An 18,558-nucleotide genomic window follows, 5' to 3' on the forward strand; every position below is an offset into this window, starting at 1 on the left:
AGTGCCCCACGTGTACCACTTGGCTTATGATTGTGGGTGACGGAAGTCAAAGATGTAAATCAGGTCACTTAAACCCAGAATTTAGCCACTAGCTCTTTTACATTTGTAAGCAAGAATTTCGCTAGCCTCCCCACTGAGAGCAAGTATGAGGGCTGACCTTTCATGGATCTCAGGAAGGAAGTCCGGCTTCTCCAAAGAGAAGTCAGACTAGTTTTGACATAGAAGACTTTGCCAACAAAGCTCTAGGCAGAGGCAGGAATATTCAACATAGAAGAAAGCAGAATGCATGCCTATGGTAGGAATAAGAGGAACTTGAAGGTAGGAAAAGAGATTATGGGATGGCTGGTTACAGGGTGGAGAAAGGAATGTAAGAAGTCAGATTAAGGAAATCAAACAGATTGCACTTTGTCAGGATAAGTAACATGTTATTTTTTTCCAAATGTGTCACTGTGAAGGGTGGAACAGTTCTAACTATTTTTAAGGTTTTATATTTTAAGGCTTTAACCATCATAAAAGGATATTATAGGAAGAAGAACAATAAGACATATAGAGAATGTACTCACTGAAAGAAACATTTTTTGAAAAATAATTTAATTGTCACCAACCAGAGAAGCAAGTGTAGGTTTAGCCCAGTCCCTAAATACCCTGCAGTTAGAACCTGGTTGTAAACTGTGGTGCTCCATTCGGGTAATATGCATATGAGGAGCCTCCTTAGTGGAGGACAGAGACTTGGGGAGGGTGACTGCCCTGTCATCCATGGCTACAAGGCTTGGGCCCAGCATTTGGCTTCCTGAGAAATGTGCTTATCATGGAAAAAAACTCTGTGCTTCTTTTTTTTTTAAATTTTATTTTATCGAAGTATAGCTGATTTACAATGTTTGTTAGTTTCTGCTGTACAGTAAAGTGATTTAGTTATACATACTTACCTATATATATAAACTTTTAGTGTTTTTAAAAATTTTTTAGTTTAATTTTTATTTTATATTGGATATAGTTAATTTACAATATTGAGTTAGTTTCAAGCGTACAGCAAAGTGATTTGGTTATACATATACATATATCCTTTCTTTTTCAGATTCCTTTCCCAGATAGGTTATTACAGAATATTGAGTAGAGTTCTCTTTACTGTACAGTAGGTCCTTATTGATTTTTTACCATGTATATAGTAGAAAAACTTTATGCTTCTTTCCAACTATAAGCCAGACTAACTGGATTAACATCCTAATCATACACACAATAGCTGTGTGATCACAGGTGGCTATTTCAACTCTCTGAGCCCCATTTTCTCTTCTTTGAAAGATGGTAATAAGGCTTACTTTACACGAATGGGTGGGGCTGATTAAAAAAGAATGTATAATGTCTAACACAAGGTAGGTGCTAAGTAAATGGTATTTATTATCTGTTCAGTGAGGGGCTGAATGACTTCAGTTATTCTATTTAGCTCCTAGAATTTTCTCACTCCATGGATCACTTAATGATTTAAAAATTTTGAACATGTGCATCTTCACTGCAAGTACATACTTATTTCTTCCTGTCTTTAATAAGACTGTTTTCCTTTTGCCGTTATAACAAATTTATTTCAAAAAGAGAGAAAGGACAAAATCACTGGGCCACGTGAAAACAGTTCACCATGAGAGAAATTATTTCCATAACAGGGTCTTTTCAGAATATTTTCACTGTGTTTGTACCTTCAGAAATGATCCAAGATAAAGTGGCTTGGGATCTCTGTCTCTCTTGGGATGTGATCTTACAATCCAATTATTTTGCTGACAAGAAGTATTTTCTTCGTTCTAGTCAAGATTTACCTTAATTTCAACTTGTGACATGCTAAATAATTCATTCTTCTCTTTGATTTGCTGGATGTACATATATCAATTTTTTTTCACTTCTCTCTCTCTTTTTCTGTTTCTGTGTATGTGCTAAGTTGAATGGCCTTTAGTCAGTAGCATCCCTACAAGATACATACATGTGCTTTTCCTTTCAGCATTTGCTGTGTTCCTTTTCCACTGAGAACCATATGAGTAAATTAGATGCAGCTAACATAATTCTCACAAAACTGAAATCCTTGAATTTTAAGTTTTAAGAAACAGGAAACATATAATGATAAAAGTCAAAGATATGAGGAAAAAACAAAGAAGGCAAATGTTCACCTAAGTATCGGTAAAGCCATTGCACATTGCATAGTCCCTGGTGGCTCAACTGTCACCAGGATCACCTATTTCCACATTTATAAAAGATACTCTAATGTCATGTAAAATCTGGGCAAAAAATACACAAACAAATTCAGAGTAAATCATATTTACTCTTCTGTGCCTCCTACTATGAGAAGGAGGCTAATACATTTTGGAAATAATTTTTAAAACCAGGGTGGAAATTAAAGTATTTAGTTGTTTTGATTTTCTGGTTGATTTTCAGTTAACCAAAATGATTTTTTCCTTGAATACTTAATTTTTACCATTTTGTTTTTTCTAGATGTACCAACTAGGAATCTTCTGATTCCAATAACAATCCAAAGAGGAAGAAAGAGTAAAAAAAAAAATATGTTTTCACATAATTGGAAGTTGAGGGTATAACAGACTTTAGGTTTATAGAAGTGAATGACTCAACAATGCCATCAAAGTCTTTTTTTTTTTTTTTTTAATCTTCCTGTGTTGGTTAGATTTCCTGACTGGCTGAAAGTTGGCTGAAGCAATTTAAGGAATCCCATCCCCAGGAAGACAATGTCAAGAAGACAAAGAGAAACTACCTTTCTTAGCAGCAGGTAAATTTTCACAGAAATCTTCTGAAGCCTCATTTGTCTAAGTTGAGTCATATGGCTTTTTTCTGAACCAGTAACTGGTGAGGGACCTAGAATTACCTCTGAACCAACCAGCCTCCAACTTGGCTTTCTGGCTAACTGAACAGTGTTGTAGTTATGTCAAGAGGAAAAAGAACTAGGGAACACACGCTATGTGGACATCCAGCAGTGTCTAAAATAATGGATATGTTGGATTTTAAGTTGATACTGCATCAAACACACAAAAATAAATAATGTTTTGCTTATTCCAAAACAATACCCATGAAGTGTAAAGACTCTACAGTTTCAAGGGTGTATTCCTACAGTAATTCAGAACACCAGGAATGTGGCTTCGCCACAGTTGGTATAAGAAGGAATTCCTTTAGGAAGTGATGTGGAAAGAACAGGAAATAGATATAGAAACCCACAAAATGCCCTAGGTTCCATGCTGCCACGTCAGACTTAGAACAGTTGCGATTTCCCTTCTTTTACAGAATAAAGATATTTTGGTTATAGTTTGGGAGAGGAGTGTGGACACAGGAAACCACAGTATATACATAGGGGAGGGGGCGTGGGTGGGCCTGTTTTGCTTTATTGAGGGGAAGGTTCTATATTTTCCTTCTGATTGGAAGGTCAGGGTTATTGACTACTGCATCATCGCTGCCTTTTCCTAAGCCCGGTGTACATATTGATATTGGCCATTTGCTTTATGTTTTCTAAACTTACTGAACCCATGGTTCTCGATCATTACCCATTGTTTACTGTTGAACTCTCTACTTTTATTTTACATGCTCAGCCAGTAAGACAGGAAGTATATCAAAGCCCATTATGTATTTGTGAAAAGATCAGAAATGATTCTAAGCAATGGAAAAGTAGATCTACTACTATATGACAGCTCCAGATATTTGAGATAAGATATTGTGCTATTTTTGTGTGTTTCCATGAAAGGAGAGGCATTTATTAAAGCAGGTAATATGGGCTAAGCATTGTGTGTTAAGCATTGTAAAAATAGCCTCTTACATAATTCATTCATTTATTCTCAGAGTTAGTATTAGGCACACTGCTTGTGGCCCATGAAATATCCTTCTCTTTGTCCTTTCTAACAAAATCCATGTCCCGCTGGTGTCCATGGTGATAGAGTTCTTGCTAGTGAGATGCAGTGAGAAATCTGCTGGAGGGATTTAGGCAAAACTATTGCCTTCCTGAAACAAAGCCCACCCCTTATAGATACCATTATGTCAATTTCCTCTCCCTCATTTATGATGGAATGTAAATATTTCCTCTACATATATTTAGATCCATGTCAGACTGAGTCATTATTTTTTTTTCTTGAAGTTCCCATCATGGCTCAGCAGTAATGAACCCAGCTAGTATCCATGAAGACGTGGGGTTCAATCCCTGGCTTTGCTCATTGAGTTAAGGATTCTGCATTGCTGTGAGCTTTGGTGTAGGTCATAGACATGGCTTGGATCTAGTGTTGCTGTGGCTGTGGTGTAGGCCGGCAGCTACAGCTCACTTTAGACCCCTAGTCTGGGAATTTCCATATGCTGAGGGTTGGCCCTAAAAATACAAATAATAATATATTTTTTTTTTCTCTCAACCATCAAGCATACTTTTGAAAATTCAAGAGGAGAACAAAAATCTATTATATTTATCCATATTTTTTCAGACCATGTTTTGTTTCCTTCTGATGTACAAGGTCCATTCTTTGATTCTTTCTCCTTCTGTTTAGAGAACTCCCTTTAGCCATTCTTTTAGGATAGCTCTGATAGTGGCAAATTGTCTTTGTTTTCCTTCACCTAAGGAATAAGTATGTAAATAAGATATACCTAAGTATACCTTGATTTCCCCTTCCTTCCTAAAGGATATTTTCACTGTTTAAAGGATTCTGGATTTACAGTGCTTTTCTTTAAGGACTGGAACAATATTTTGATGGACTTGCCATTGTGGCTCAGCAGTAACGAACCCAACTAGTATCCATGAAGATGAGGATTCAATCCCTGGCCCCGCTCAGTGGGTTAAGGATCCAGAGTTGTCATGAGCTGCAGTGTAGGTTGCAGACCTGGCTCAAATCTGGCATTGGTGTGGCTGTGGAGTAGGCTGGCAGTTGTAGCTCTGATTGAACCTCTAGCCTAGGAACTTCCATATGCCGTGGTTATGGCCCTAAAAAGAAAAATTAAAAAGGAAAAAAGAAAAATATTTTGCATTTTTCTGGTATCCATAACATCTCTGGTAAGAAGTTATGGACAGTGACAATTTCCAGTTGTTTTTCTTTTGTAAGTAATTGTGCCATTTTCCCCCAACTGCATTCAAGATATCTTAGCATGGATTTCTATTGGCTCATCCTGTCCAGCATTTGATTAGCTTACTGAGTCTGTAGGATTATATCTTCTGCCAAATTTGTAAAGTTTTCAGCCATGTTTTATGTAAGTACTTTTTTTTCAGTTTTACCTTTTATTCATCTCCTTCTGATAACTTTGGTGACATAAATGTTCAATGTTTAGTTACCATCCATCAGTTTTATGAAGCCGTTCATTTTTATTGTCTGTTTTCTCTTTGGTCCATATTGGATAATGTCTGTTTTTCCATTTTTCAGTTCACAGATTCTAACCCCTTCCCCTCCATTATGCAATTGAGCCCAGCCACTGAGCACTTCATTTCAGTTACTGTTTTCTTCATTTCTTAAATTTCAATTGGGTTCTTCTTTATAACTTTTATTTCTTTACTGAGGCTTTCTAATTTTCATTTGTTTCATTCATGCTTATAATTGATCAATAAAGCATTTTATCATGGCAGCTTTAAAATCTCTGATTATTCTAACATCTTACCTTAGGATTGGGATCTGTTGGTTTTCTTTCTTGGCATCATAAGTAATTTTTTTTTTAATAAAAACCTGAACATTTTCACAGTATGTTATGACTCTGGATCTTATTTAAACCTTCTGTTTTAGCTGATTTTCTCCAACATCCTCTGGCATGTCTGGGAAGAGGAGGATGCTGTGCCATTACTGCCATGTAGAAGTAGGAAGGTAAGCTTCCACTCAGTTTCTGTTGAGACTAAAGGGGTAGAGCTCCCCATTACAGCTGGGTTTGAATGAAAGATCTGGTTTTCCATATAGTCTCCACTAACACTATGGAAGCAGAAGCCGCACTGTGGGGATGTAAGTCAGCTCTGGAGCTGCCGTTTGTTGACACTACCCAACAAGAGGGCCTGGGTGCTTCATCACAACCTTGTGAGGCTGAAAACATGAGCTATTCTCTTGGCATTTGCTGTTAGGAATGGGGCCACAGTTCTTCTTGTGAGTTTGGCTGGAGTATAGCGGTGATCATACAGTGTTTTTATCTTGCTAAACAACTCCTTTACTTGAACTTCGGCTGGAGAAAATCAGCTTTGCTTGGGACCTTTAGTTTTGGTCTACCTTCAGTGGCATTCCCAAGTTGCCAGCTTCTTTAACTCCAGGTCTAGGGTTTATGAGAAAACCAGAGAAACTCATGGCCATGTCATTTCTTGGGCCTTGAAATCCCTAGTCAATCTTCATTCTACTCTCCACCTTTCAGTATTCCTATGTTTGCTTTATATATATTGGCCCTGACTTTTAGTCATACTTAGTGGAAGGCGTAAGGAAAAGTATTTCTACTCCATATTCCTGGAAGCAGAAGTCACTCAAGTTTTACTTGGCATTCCAGCTGATTCTGAGGCGGATGTCAGTGGGCCACACTCTGAGGGATGTTTTAGAGATAATGAAACTGAAGCCCCAAAAAACTAACACTAAGCACAGATGTCAAATACTCAGGTTGTACAATACAAAGCTTTTTTTTTTTTTTTTAATCTAGTGATTTTTATTTTTTTCACTGTAGATGGTTTACAGTGTTCTGTCAATTTTCTATGGTACAGCATGGTGGCCCAGGTACACATACATGTACGCATTCTCTCACATTATCATCCTCCATCATAAGTGACTAGACATAGTTCCCAGTGCTATATAGCAGGATCTCATTGCTTATCCATTCCAAAGGCAATAGTCTGCATCTATTAACCCCAAGCTCCCAATGAATCTCACTCCTTCCTGCTCCCCCTTGGCAACCACAAGTCTATTCTCCAAGTCTATGATTTTCTTTTCTGTGGAAAGGTTCATTTGTGCCATAAATTATATTCCAGATATAAGTGATATCACATGGTATTTATCTTCCTCTTTCTGACTTACTTCACTCAGTATGAGACTCTGTAGTTCCATCCAGGTTGCTGCAAATGGCATTATTTTGTTCTTTTTGTTGGCTGAGTAGTATTCCATTGTGTATATATATCACATCTTCCAAATCCAATCATCTGTCAATGGACATTTGGGTGGTTTCCATGTCTTGGCTATTGTTAATAGTGAGAGCTGCAATGAACATGTGGGTGCATGTGTCTTTTTAAGTAGAATTTTGTCCAGATATATGCCCAAGAGTGGGATTGCTGGGTCATATGGTTGTTCTATGTATAGATTTCTAAGATACCTCCATACTGTTCTCCATAGTAGTTGTACCAGCTTACATTACCACCAGCAGTGCAGGAGGGTTCCCTTTTCTCCACACCCCCTCCAGCATTTGTTATTTATGGACTTGTTAATGATGGCCATTCTGACTGGTGTGAGGTGGTATCTTGTGGTAGTTTTGATTTGCATTTCCTTAATAATCAGGGATGTTGAGCATTGTTTCAAGTTCCTGTTAGCCATCTGTACATCTTCCTTGGAGAAATGTCTATTCAGGTTCTTTGCCCATTTTTTCATTGGGATGTTGGATTTTATCCTGTTGAGTTGTATAAGTTGCTTGTATATTTTAGAGATTAGGTCCTTGTCAGTTGCATCATTTGACACTATTTTCTCCCATGCTGTAAGTTGTCTTCTTGGTTTTTTGTCATGGTTTCCTTTGCTGTGCAAAAGTTTGTCAGTTTTATTAGGTCCCATTGGTTTAATTTGCTTTTATTTCTGTTGCTTTGGGAGACTGATCTGAGAAAACATTTGTAAGGTTGATTCAGAGAATGTTTTGTCTATGTTCTCTTCTGGGAGTTTGGTGGTGTCTTGTCTTATAGTTAAGTCTTTTTTTTTTTTTTTTTTTTGTCTTTTCTGCTATTTCTTGGGCCGCTCCTGCGGCATATGGAGGTTCCCAGGCTAGGGGTCGAATCGGAGCTGTAGCCTCCGGCCTATGCCAGATCCACAGCAACGCAGGATCCGAGCCACGTCTGCAACCTACACCACAGCTCACGGCAATGCCAGATCATTAACCCACTGAGCAAGGGCAGGGACCGAACCCACAATCTCATGGTTCCTAGTCGGATTCGTTAACCACTGCGCCACGACGGGAACTCCATTATAGTTAAGTCTTTAAGCCATTTTGAGTTTATTTTTGTGCATGGTGTGAGGGTATGTTCTAGTTTCATTGATTTGCATGCAGCTGTCCAGGTTTCCCAGTAATACTTGCTGAAAAGACTGTCTTTTTCCTGTTTTATGTTCTTGCCTCCTTTGTCAAAGATTAATTGATGGTAGATGTCAGGGTTTATTTCTGGGGTTCTCTGTTTGGTTCTGTTGGTCTGTATGTCTGTTTTGGTACCAGTACCATACTGTCTTGATGACTGTGGCTTTGTAATATTGCCTGAAGTCTGAGAGAGTGATGCTTCCTGCTTGGTTTTTGTTCCTCAGGATTGCTTTGGCAGTTCTGGGTCTTTTGTGGTTCCATATAAATTTTTGGATTGTTTGTTCTAGTTCTGTGAAAAATGTCATGGGTAATTTGATAGGGATTGCACTGAATCTGTAGATTGCTTTGGGTTGTATGGCCATTTTTACAATATTAATTTTTCCAATCCAGGAGCATGGAATATCTTTCCATTGTTTATATCTTCCTTAATTTCCTTGATTAATGTTTTATAGTTCTTAGCATATGCATCTTTAACCCCCTTGGTCAGGTTTATTCCAAGGTATTTGATTTTTTGGGGTGCAATTCTAAAAAGTTTTGTATTTTTATATTCCTTTTCTAATATTTCATTGTTAGTATGCAGAAATGCAACTGATTTCTGAATATTCATCTTATATCCTACTACTTTGCTGAACTTGTTGATCAGTTCAAGTAGTTTTGGGTTGAGTCCTTAGGGTTTTCTATATATAGTATCATGTCATCTGCATACGGTGACAATTTTCCCTCTTCTCTTCCTTTTTGGATGCTTTTTATTCTTTTGTGTGTCAGATTGCTGTGGCTAGGATTTCCAATATTATGTTGAATAACAGTGGTGAGAGTGGGCATCCTTGTCCTGTTCCAGATTTTAGTGGGAAGGCTTTCAGCTTTTCTCCATTGAGTATTATATTGGCTCTGGGTTTGTCATAAATGGCTTTGATTATGTTAAGGTATGTTCCCTCTGTACCCACTTTGGGAAGAGTTTTGATCATGAGTGGATGCTGGACTTTGTCAAATGCTTTTCTGCATCTATTGATCATACGGTTTTTTACTTTTCTTTTGTTAATGTGGTGTATGATGTTGATTGATTTGCCTATGTTGAATGCACATTACAAAGTTTAAACTAGGACCCACATTGCCTTGCTTCCCTTCCTATACCCCATCCTCCTCATGATGATACCTAAAGCTGCTAAGAATACCAAAAGGAAATAATATACCAATTTCACTGGTATTTACAGAGATCAAAGAGTTTGCCTAAAGGTAAAGCATGGAGTTAAACAACAGTGGAGGCAGAATCTTTCTAATTCTTTTGCTTCCCACAACTGCAATATAATTTCTACTGAGGAGGATTCCAGGCAATTGCTCCAGGTTGGGGCTTGTCTGCACATGAAATAATTGTTCTTGGAAATAAGTGTCTATGTGGTCTGTTGAGGGTGGTACACACTGCTGGGATTGTCTGACTCATGCACAGTGAAGCTTTCCCAGTTACACTCATTTGGCAGCTGCCTCTGTAATTGCATAAGTCAGTTGGTAGACATGCAGGAAATGTTAATTATCTGCCAATATAGTTATTCATAACTTAATGTCAGTGGTATCACCATCCATAGAGACATCTCTTCAGATGTCACTGGCATTGAGGGCAGGAGGTCTGTATTCAGTCAGCTCTGGGGAGCCTTTGAACTCCCCAAAGGGAAATCTGAAGGGACAGGAAATGGTATGAGAGCAAAGGCAGAATACACATGCATCTAATGAAATATAGGCATCCTTCAGTGGCTGCCTTTCATTTGACTGGCCCCATGCACAGGTTGTACCAGATGGCATTCTCATGGTTTCCATCAATGTGGAAATGTGATGAAGAAGGGGAGGAGAAAAATACTTAAGAAAAATAGCACCAGTCTGCACAGCTGAAAATAATTATGATTACGTAGCTAATGACCCAGGGAATTAGAGAAAGCCAAACTCATTGGAACTCAGGCCACATGCAGGCAAATGTCACAACTTAATGACAGAAGATGAATTGCTTTATTTCCTGTGTAGTAACACATGATGAGGAGTCGTGATTCTTTTTTCTGAATCCCCGTCTTAGAATTAAGTCATAAGGAGAACAATCTCCTGAGTATTTTTCCAGTTTGAAAGGGAACTGAGCTAACAGCAGTCTTGGACTCTTAAAGTGTCAAAATAATTTTAGTAAATATTAGATTGATATTCATTTTGACTTGTACTAGTAGCAGAAAGCAACTCACAGGATGTTGGAGACAGCCCTTCTGCCATCAAAATATAGATTATGTGTTCCCTGGAGGGAAGGGTCAAATCTTTCAGTACTGTTGTGGTTGGTTTAAAAGCATGTATTGAAATTCTGCCATGTAAGTGGCCCTACTTAACACCCTGTATTGGAAAGATGAAAGAGACACTACCCCCGCCCACCCTAGAGAGGCTCAGAGTATGGTACACTTTGTAGACATTGATTTGGGGTGGATGACGGAGTGCTCTTCCCTACACAGACCCTGCTGAGGTTGCTGAACTCCCGCTGCCTCCTATCAAAGCTCTGAAAGCTGATATTCAAAAATTGGAGGTTCAAGTACTCATTCTTTATTTCATTCACTCAGTCATTCAGCAAATCTCTGTTGAATATCTAATATGTTCCAGGTACTGTGCTTGGCACTAGGTTTAAACCAGTGAACACCATTGTTTAATACTAACAATATTGTTATTGTTATTAAATTATTATTAAATATTAACAATATTAAATTAACAGTATTTATATGAAAACATGATAGATGAATATATGATCATTAAGCTATGATTTGTTTAAATAAATGGTGAAGGAGGAGTTGCAGTTTCAGTGTTTGAAAATCAGTGGAATTACTATTAGAATGCTTTATGAAAAAGAATTAGAAGTATAAATGTCTCAACTAATGTATTAGCCAGTTAGATGAAAAAAGTGTAAAGTAGATGCCATTAAAATTTGGAATCTTAAAAAGCATGTTTATGAAAAACGTGTTAGGGGAGTAGAGAGCACACGAGTGTGGCAATGAAAGACCAAACATTTTAAGTCCATATAATTGGTTGAAATCCAGCCAGAATTGATAACAAATGCAGTTCTTCCCCATCTGCTGGTTTATGCAAATGAGTCGGGGATCTCATTTAGTTCTCTAGGAGACAGGTGTCTCTACTGCTAAAACAGCTACTAGGTTGGCACTGAGCCTCAGTTTCAGGCAAAGTGTTGAGTTTATCTGTGGGGTAGGGCTCAGCTTCCAATGCGATCCTAAGAAACCCAGAACACGAGCGTAAGACCTGTGCCGAAACCATTGTAGGTTTGTGTCCAGTCTTGTCAGACGACTGGATCACCTATGGCAAATATGAATCCAACTTGCTCCATACACATTGTCTTCCTGATTCCTTCAAAACTGAAGATCTGCCATGAAGAGAGCTCTGAAGGAAGTTTTTGCTAGAGAGTATCAAACTCAAATACCAGTACCAGGCCTGACTGGATGGGACCATATTTCTTTCTCAGAAAACTTTCTCCCTATTCCAGATAACAAGAGAATGCAAATGTTTTTTAAAATTCTTTAGGGATAAACAGTATTACAGCTAAACTCAGAATTTTAGTGTGTGTCTATGGTTGGTAAATAAAGAAGAACACAGACTATGAAATTAAACTTGGACTCAGATCCTCACATTATAACTTATTTGCTGTGTAACTCTGGGAAAGTTATTTAACCTCCTTCCATCCATCCACAAAATGGATGGTATTACCAAGAACATGGGATTGTTTTGAGAATTGAATGAGTTAATGCCCATAATATATTTAGAACTGTGCCTGGCATATAATGAGTCTTCTGTACAAATTATCTCACACTGCTGCATGCCGAGAACTGCGCTAATTCAATGAAAAACAAACAAAAAAACCCTCCCATTATTTGATTCTGGCATCAGTTCTTTGACATAGGTATTATGCACTGCCACTTTACAGATGAGGATATTCAGCTTCAGAATAGCAGATGGCAGGGAGAAATTTTTTTTTTTTTTTTTTTTTTTGCCTTTTATCCTTTTTAGGGCCGCACCCCTGGCATATGGAGGTTCCCAGGCTGGGGGTCTAATCAGAGCTATAGCTGCCAGCCTACACCACAGTCACAGCAACGCCAGATCCAAGCCATGTCTTGAGACCTCCACCACGGCTCACGGCAATGCCGGGTCCCTAACCTGCTGAGCAAGCCAGGGATCGAACCCTCAACCTCATGGTTCCTAATCGGGTTCGTTTCCACTGTGCCATGACGGGAACTCCAGCAGGGAGGAATTAAGGTGCCTTATTGAATCTATCTAATGCCAAACCAAGATCTCTCTACTGCAGTGAGCTGCTTAAGATCACAAAGCAAAGGAGAACAGAGAATGTAACCCAAGATTCCTGGTTCTCAGTTCAATATACCTTTCAGTAATTTCCTATTCCTACTTTTGTTAATGCAAAAAATAATATGTATAAGTTAGTAAAAAAATGCTGATTTTATGACCTTTACCAAATACGATGAATTGAGGTCCAGGAAAATTTAATTTTTCTTCAAAAATTATGATTTGCTACTATGTGGCAAGTATTATGCTATATCCTGGGGTCACAGTGGTTAGTAATACAGACTATGATTACTGGAAATTTTCTAATAGGTTCTAACTATTCATACTATTTTTTACTTCACCGATTCCGTTCACAGTTTTGTTTTGTTTTGTTTTTAACCAAATTGTGAAACTGACTCTGATTCTGTAGACTTTTACATATAGACAAAAAAAAAATTATACTTTCCCATAACCATTTGATAGCAACTAGGAACTTCATCTTTAAAAAAAAATATCATTCAAGGCACTTATACAAAGAGATTATTTTAATGATTATTTTATTGGACATTGCTCTTTAAGATCTGTTCATGTTCTTAATCTAATCATAGATGAGTGAACTACGTAGAGGCTCTAGGATGACATTTCCATGTCTTTACAAGCTTCTGAAAGAGGTGGACCATCATGAAGACATTCATTAGAGGTCTATGAACCAGGGAGGCAGCACACATTGAAGTTCCCACATCATCATTCATACTAATCTGATTATCTCTCCCAGTCTCATTTCCAGAGTGCAGGGATCAGGAATTTTGGCAACCATCTGGGTAACAGAAGTCCCTCCCCAAGGATCTTGTAAATTTCTGCCCATATGTTCCCTGTAAAATTGCATTGCCTACGGCTTTCTTCCCACAGCTCATGTCTGCAAAAATGACCAACCAACCAGATCTGTGACAGGGCCCTTCAGCCTTCCAGAAATATGCCAATGTTGTCATTCCTCACTTGGACATGTATATGATTTTTATTGATAATGTGAGTGCTGAGAATGATACCATCTACTTTAGACATGAGAGGATGTTGCCTGATACTAAACGACATGCTTTATGCAATGCATAAAGCCATTAAAAAAAGACTTCGTTATCAAGCCACACCAAAAAATAATGTCCCCTTCTATCTTACAGTGTTATGCCTGAGAAGTAGGCTTTAGGAACGTGGATTATGATGTACTTCTCTCTAGCTGGGGAACTTCTGGGGAAAAAGAAAGTTGCAACATTGATTTATTTGGATTATTCTGCGAATGCCATTTTTAACAACTTCGAACTAAGCCTTGATTCCTAGTATTATGATTATTAAAATGTTAGCTAGCAGTCCTGGGAAGGGCTTTCACTTATCTGACTTCTCTAAATCCCAAGACAGCCCTTGGTGGAATGTCTTAAACTTGTCAGCAGCTTTTATCAGCTGAATAATAAATGAAAGTTTCCCTTTTTTGAATAACCCAAAGGAGCACATGCTTAGAGATTCTGCATGTTCCCCTCTTCTCTAGTTTTCAGTCTAGCTAGATTATTTATCTTCCTGCATTCATTAGAAAAATATATTTGAATGGGTGTTCCTGTTGTGACTCAGCGGAAATGAATCCGACTAGGAATCATGAGGTTGAGGCTTTGATCCCTGGCCTCACTCAGTGGGTTAAGGATCCGGTGTTGCCATGAGCTGTGTTAGGTCACAGACGTGGCTCAGATCTGGCATTGCTGTGGCTATGGCACAGACTGGCAGCTACAGTTCCGATTGGACTCCTAGCCTGGGAACCTCCATATGCCGCAGGTGCAGCCCTAAAAAAAAAAAAGAAAGAAAGAAAAGAAAAGAAAATATATATGAAGAATGTTCCATCATGGGGGTAAACACTGAATATATTTAGTTCACTTTTGGGAGTTGAAAGCAAAGATAGACTTCTCTCTAAGAATATTCCTTTTCTTCCAACATTTACGTTCATAGCCTTGCTGTTGAAAAGGAGAACCAGATGGATATTAGGTATAGAGCCATTGCAGTCTGCCTTCTATGCTCAGTCAGTCAGAAACCCATGTGTGACAAGGTGAGAATGGGTAAAACTTGACCTCACAACGCATCAATCCCTTGATGCAGAAACATGTTATGGAAAATAGATTGTATCTGCTGCAGCTCAACCTGGCCTAAACTACTGTAATCCTCCTCACTGTATCTAAAACCACTTTGGGAAATGAATAAATATGAGATTGTGAGAATTTCTCACTGGGACCATCAGCAAGATGGCACACTTACGGGAATGGGTGGGGCATTCTCAAGAGGAAATAGTTGGTTCCATTGGTAATCAGCCTATAGAGATGTAGGTTATGCAGCAGGGCAGATACTCAGTCGACTTTAGAATTACACGAGTTGCAATCTTGCCTGCTTTGTGAGACTGTGGATTATTCTGGCTGAGCCTCCAAGGCTCAGGATAACCACTGATTCCTGTGGAATGTGTAAATTACCTCCCATCAGGTAGACGTACTGGGATAAGAGAACATGTCTGTGTACAGGGTCTTGAGATTCTATTTGACTCTGTTCACAAGCTCTGTTAATAAAAGTCCACCTAATTAATTTGCCAGATTTACCAGTGATCTATTTCTGTTCTGAAAGTGTAGTCACTGATACCCACAGCTAGGGTGAGCAACCAGTGTGGTTTGCCTAAAACTGTCTTGGTTTAACACTGAAAATCCTGAATCCCAGAAAAACATCATTGCTGGGAAAAGCCCAGATAGTTGTTTACCCAACTTAGAACACTCTGAATTTACTAGGAACACCCATGCACTTTGGTTCCTACTAGTTGAATTGAATGTTTATTGAGAGAATCTGTTATGCCATTTGTTTCCAAACCTGTTTTAAGTCACTTGTTGTTATAATTACATAATTTAATTAAATATAATATAAACTGATGAAATATCTATGTGAAAATAAAGAGTTGTGTTTCTATGTAAACTAATTTGAAAGTTTTGGAAAGACCCGATAATGGTAAGTGGCTTTAAAAATGTTAAATTTTACATGACAATACAGCTGTGGTTTGGGAAAAAAAAATCTGTATCACAAATATCTTTATGTTCTCATTCTTTGTTATAAAAATTGAAAATGGAAATTACAGCTGATCCATTTTGAGTGTAGTTTATGTAAGATAAATGATTGCAAACACTGATTAGATGATCCATACATAAAGAAAAGACCTTGGCCTTATATCAGAAGATTGGTATTGCATTTTTTATGTTTCAAACTAAAAATGTGTAAGGCATATATAATTCAATTTATTATTTCATGCTCTAACAAACTTTTTCCATTAGCTGACCACTAGTCTAATGAGTTTTTTAAGGTTTTCTATTGCATTTGTAATTATTCCCTATATTCATGTGTTGTGCTTTTTTTCCTATTGTGTCCAAACCTAAAGTAAGATCCTATGAACTTACTGCTTTCCATCAATCACTGTACGTTGATGTGTTGCATCACATACAGACAGGAACAAAGAGCATAAACACAGGTTATAAGCTCTGTCTGCCAAGGACCAGAACTATTTTATTCCCTACCTTACATGCCTCCAGGAAAATACTAAGAGCTCCCTGTGTGAAGAATGTTTGATAAATAAAGAATCAGTGAATGAATGAATCAACATCTCTCAAGAATCCTATAGTCAACCTCTGAGAATTAAATGCTAAATTATTAAAAATTGAAATTTATATTATTTTTATCATTCTACTTTTTGTCTTAGAAAATAAGGGACAGAGAGGAGTATTTTCTAAGCACTGGAAAGATTATAAAGATAAGATACACAATACAAAAAGTACAAACACAAGCATATTCAAAATCTAATTATAAATTCAGCATTGGCATAGGCCAATCAGAACAAAGGACTTGACAATCAGATGGGATATCATTGTTGTGCAGTACTGGCACATGCAGGCTGAATTTAGGGAACAAAATAATCAATGCTTGTTTAGCCTTAGAGTTTAGCCACTACAAGCACAGGCTTTGGAATCAAATAGACCTGAATTAAAATTAGGACTCTGACTCATAGAACTGATTGATCTTGAATAAGTTATTTAACCTCTTTCAGCTTCAATTTTATAACTGTAAAATGGGGATAATGATGCTTAATTGGTTACAGTAATAAATGCCGTAATGTATTTGTGGACATTATACAGTTTCTGATTCACAACAAGCACTTTGCATCTATAAGTTATTTTTAAGGAATATACACTGTAAAAATTAGAAAAGATTTCAAGAAGAAAAAAGCATTGGAGCTTTGAAAGTGAGATGAGTTTGGACATGGATAGAAAGGAGCGTAGGGAGGACAGAGGAAAGGAAAAGAGTTTTAAGGCACAAGAACAGCAGAAGGGGAGTTCTCTGTGGTGCAGCTGGTTAAGGATCTGGCATTGTCACTGCAGTGGCTCAGGTGGCTGCTGTGGTGTAGGTTCAATCTCTGGCCCAGGAAATTCCATACAGTGTGGGCTTGGCCAAAACAAAACAAAACAAACAAAATCACAGCTGGAGCTGTACACATTCAGGGGATGTTGTTAAAAGTACAATAAAGAAGAATAAGACCCAACATCAGAAGAAAGGGGAGTGGTTACTTCATGTGGAACACACAGGAATTGTTTTAGAAGTTCTGAGACAAAAACATTGATTGTAACCTGGAATGTTTAGCCACTCTATTTCAGAGGGTTGAAGGCCTAAATTAAAGACAGAGGGACCATATATCAGGTATCCTGTCCCTTGCAAAGGTTAGAGAGCTTTGAAAACTGCTCTTGAAACCATGGGTTAAGTAGGAAAAGGAAGGAGGGAGAAAGGGGGAGAGAGAGGAAGAGAAAGGCAGAGAAAGGGCAGCCAAGGAATCTGTCCAATCTCCACAACTTTGCACTTGCAGGAGCGCTAGGGGACTGTCTGCAAATGCCTATGCACTGACATTGGAAACAGAAAATCTCCTTGTCTCCCCTTTTGATTCTGATACAGAGTTTGCAGTACTTAAGTAATTTGATTTGAAATAGTCTTTTGTGATATGCCTTCAGCCACCTCATTAATTTTTATTTTACGGTCAATAAAATTTGTGTTATTTCTGCAAATTTCATATTAGGTTAGTCTCCAAGAGTTCTTCCCTTTTTACCTTTTTTTCTGCACAAGTCTTAGTACTTGTCTTTATGTTGGCCCACTCCTTCCCTTTAGTAGGAGTCTTATTCCTCCCACAAAAGCTCTTTCCTGCCATGCTAATTTACATGTTTTTCATTCTCTGATCTCCTATGGACATTATTAAACATGTTTCCCATTGACCATTGCATTATACATGTAATTCTTAGATTTTGAGTAAGTAAATATGTCATATATATTTCCACTCCATTAAATCATAGTATTACCCCCATAGTACTTATCCAACAATATAAGCTGAGCACATACTCTGTACAAGACCCTACACTGGGAGTGTGGTTTTAGCCATACTTTCTGCTCTCATAGACTTTAAATGTAGTAGGAAGCTTACATTCCCACCAACAGTGCAGGAGGATTCCCTTTTCTCCACAATCCCTCCAGCATTTGTTATTTGTGGACTTATTAATGATGGCAATTCTTACTGGTGTGAGGTGGTTTCTCATGGTAGTTTTGATTTGCATTTCTCTAATAATCAGGGATGTTGAGCATTTTTTCATGAGCTTGTTGGCCGTCTGTATATCTTCCTTGGAGAACAGTCTATTCAGGTCTTCTGCCCATTTTTCAATTGGGTTGTTGGCTTTTTTGCTGTCGAGTTGTATAAGTTGCTTGTATATCCTAGAGATTAAGCCCTTGTCCATTGCATCATTTGAAACTATTTTCTCCCATTCTGTAAGTTGTCTTTTTGTTTTCTTTTGGGTTTCCTTTGCTGTGCCAAAGCTTGTCAGTTTAAGTCCCATTGGTTTATTTTTGCTCTTATTTCTGTTGCCTTGGGTGAATGACCTGAGAAAATATTCATGAGGTTATGTCAGAGAACATTTTGCCTATGTTCTCTTCCAGGAG

The 18,558-nt window shown here is 37.9% G+C and overlaps 1 long non-coding RNA gene across 1 annotated transcript in view; it reads left to right on the forward strand.

Moving 5' to 3' along the window:
- Positions 1 to 204: 204 nt before the first annotated feature.
- The window catches only part of LOC146397401 (uncharacterized), a 102,416-nt gene continuing 84,062 nt past the window's right edge, over positions 205 to 18,558 (forward strand). Inside the window, exons 1-3 of the long non-coding RNA XR_014823555.1 lie at positions 205 to 318; positions 2,660 to 2,761; positions 5,727 to 5,804. This is a non-coding gene — a long non-coding RNA (uncharacterized LOC146397401). The remainder of the gene's footprint in view (positions 319 to 2,659; positions 2,762 to 5,726; positions 5,805 to 18,558) is intronic.

Source organism: Sus scrofa, chromosome 13 (assembly GCF_054392235.1).
Source record: "Sus scrofa isolate SSC_HxYL_T2T_F1_AM1 chromosome 13, Sscrofa_HxYL_maternal_Yorkshire_Landrace_v2.0, whole genome shotgun sequence".
In the NCBI taxonomy this organism is placed as follows: domain Eukaryota; kingdom Metazoa; phylum Chordata; class Mammalia; order Artiodactyla; family Suidae; genus Sus; species Sus scrofa.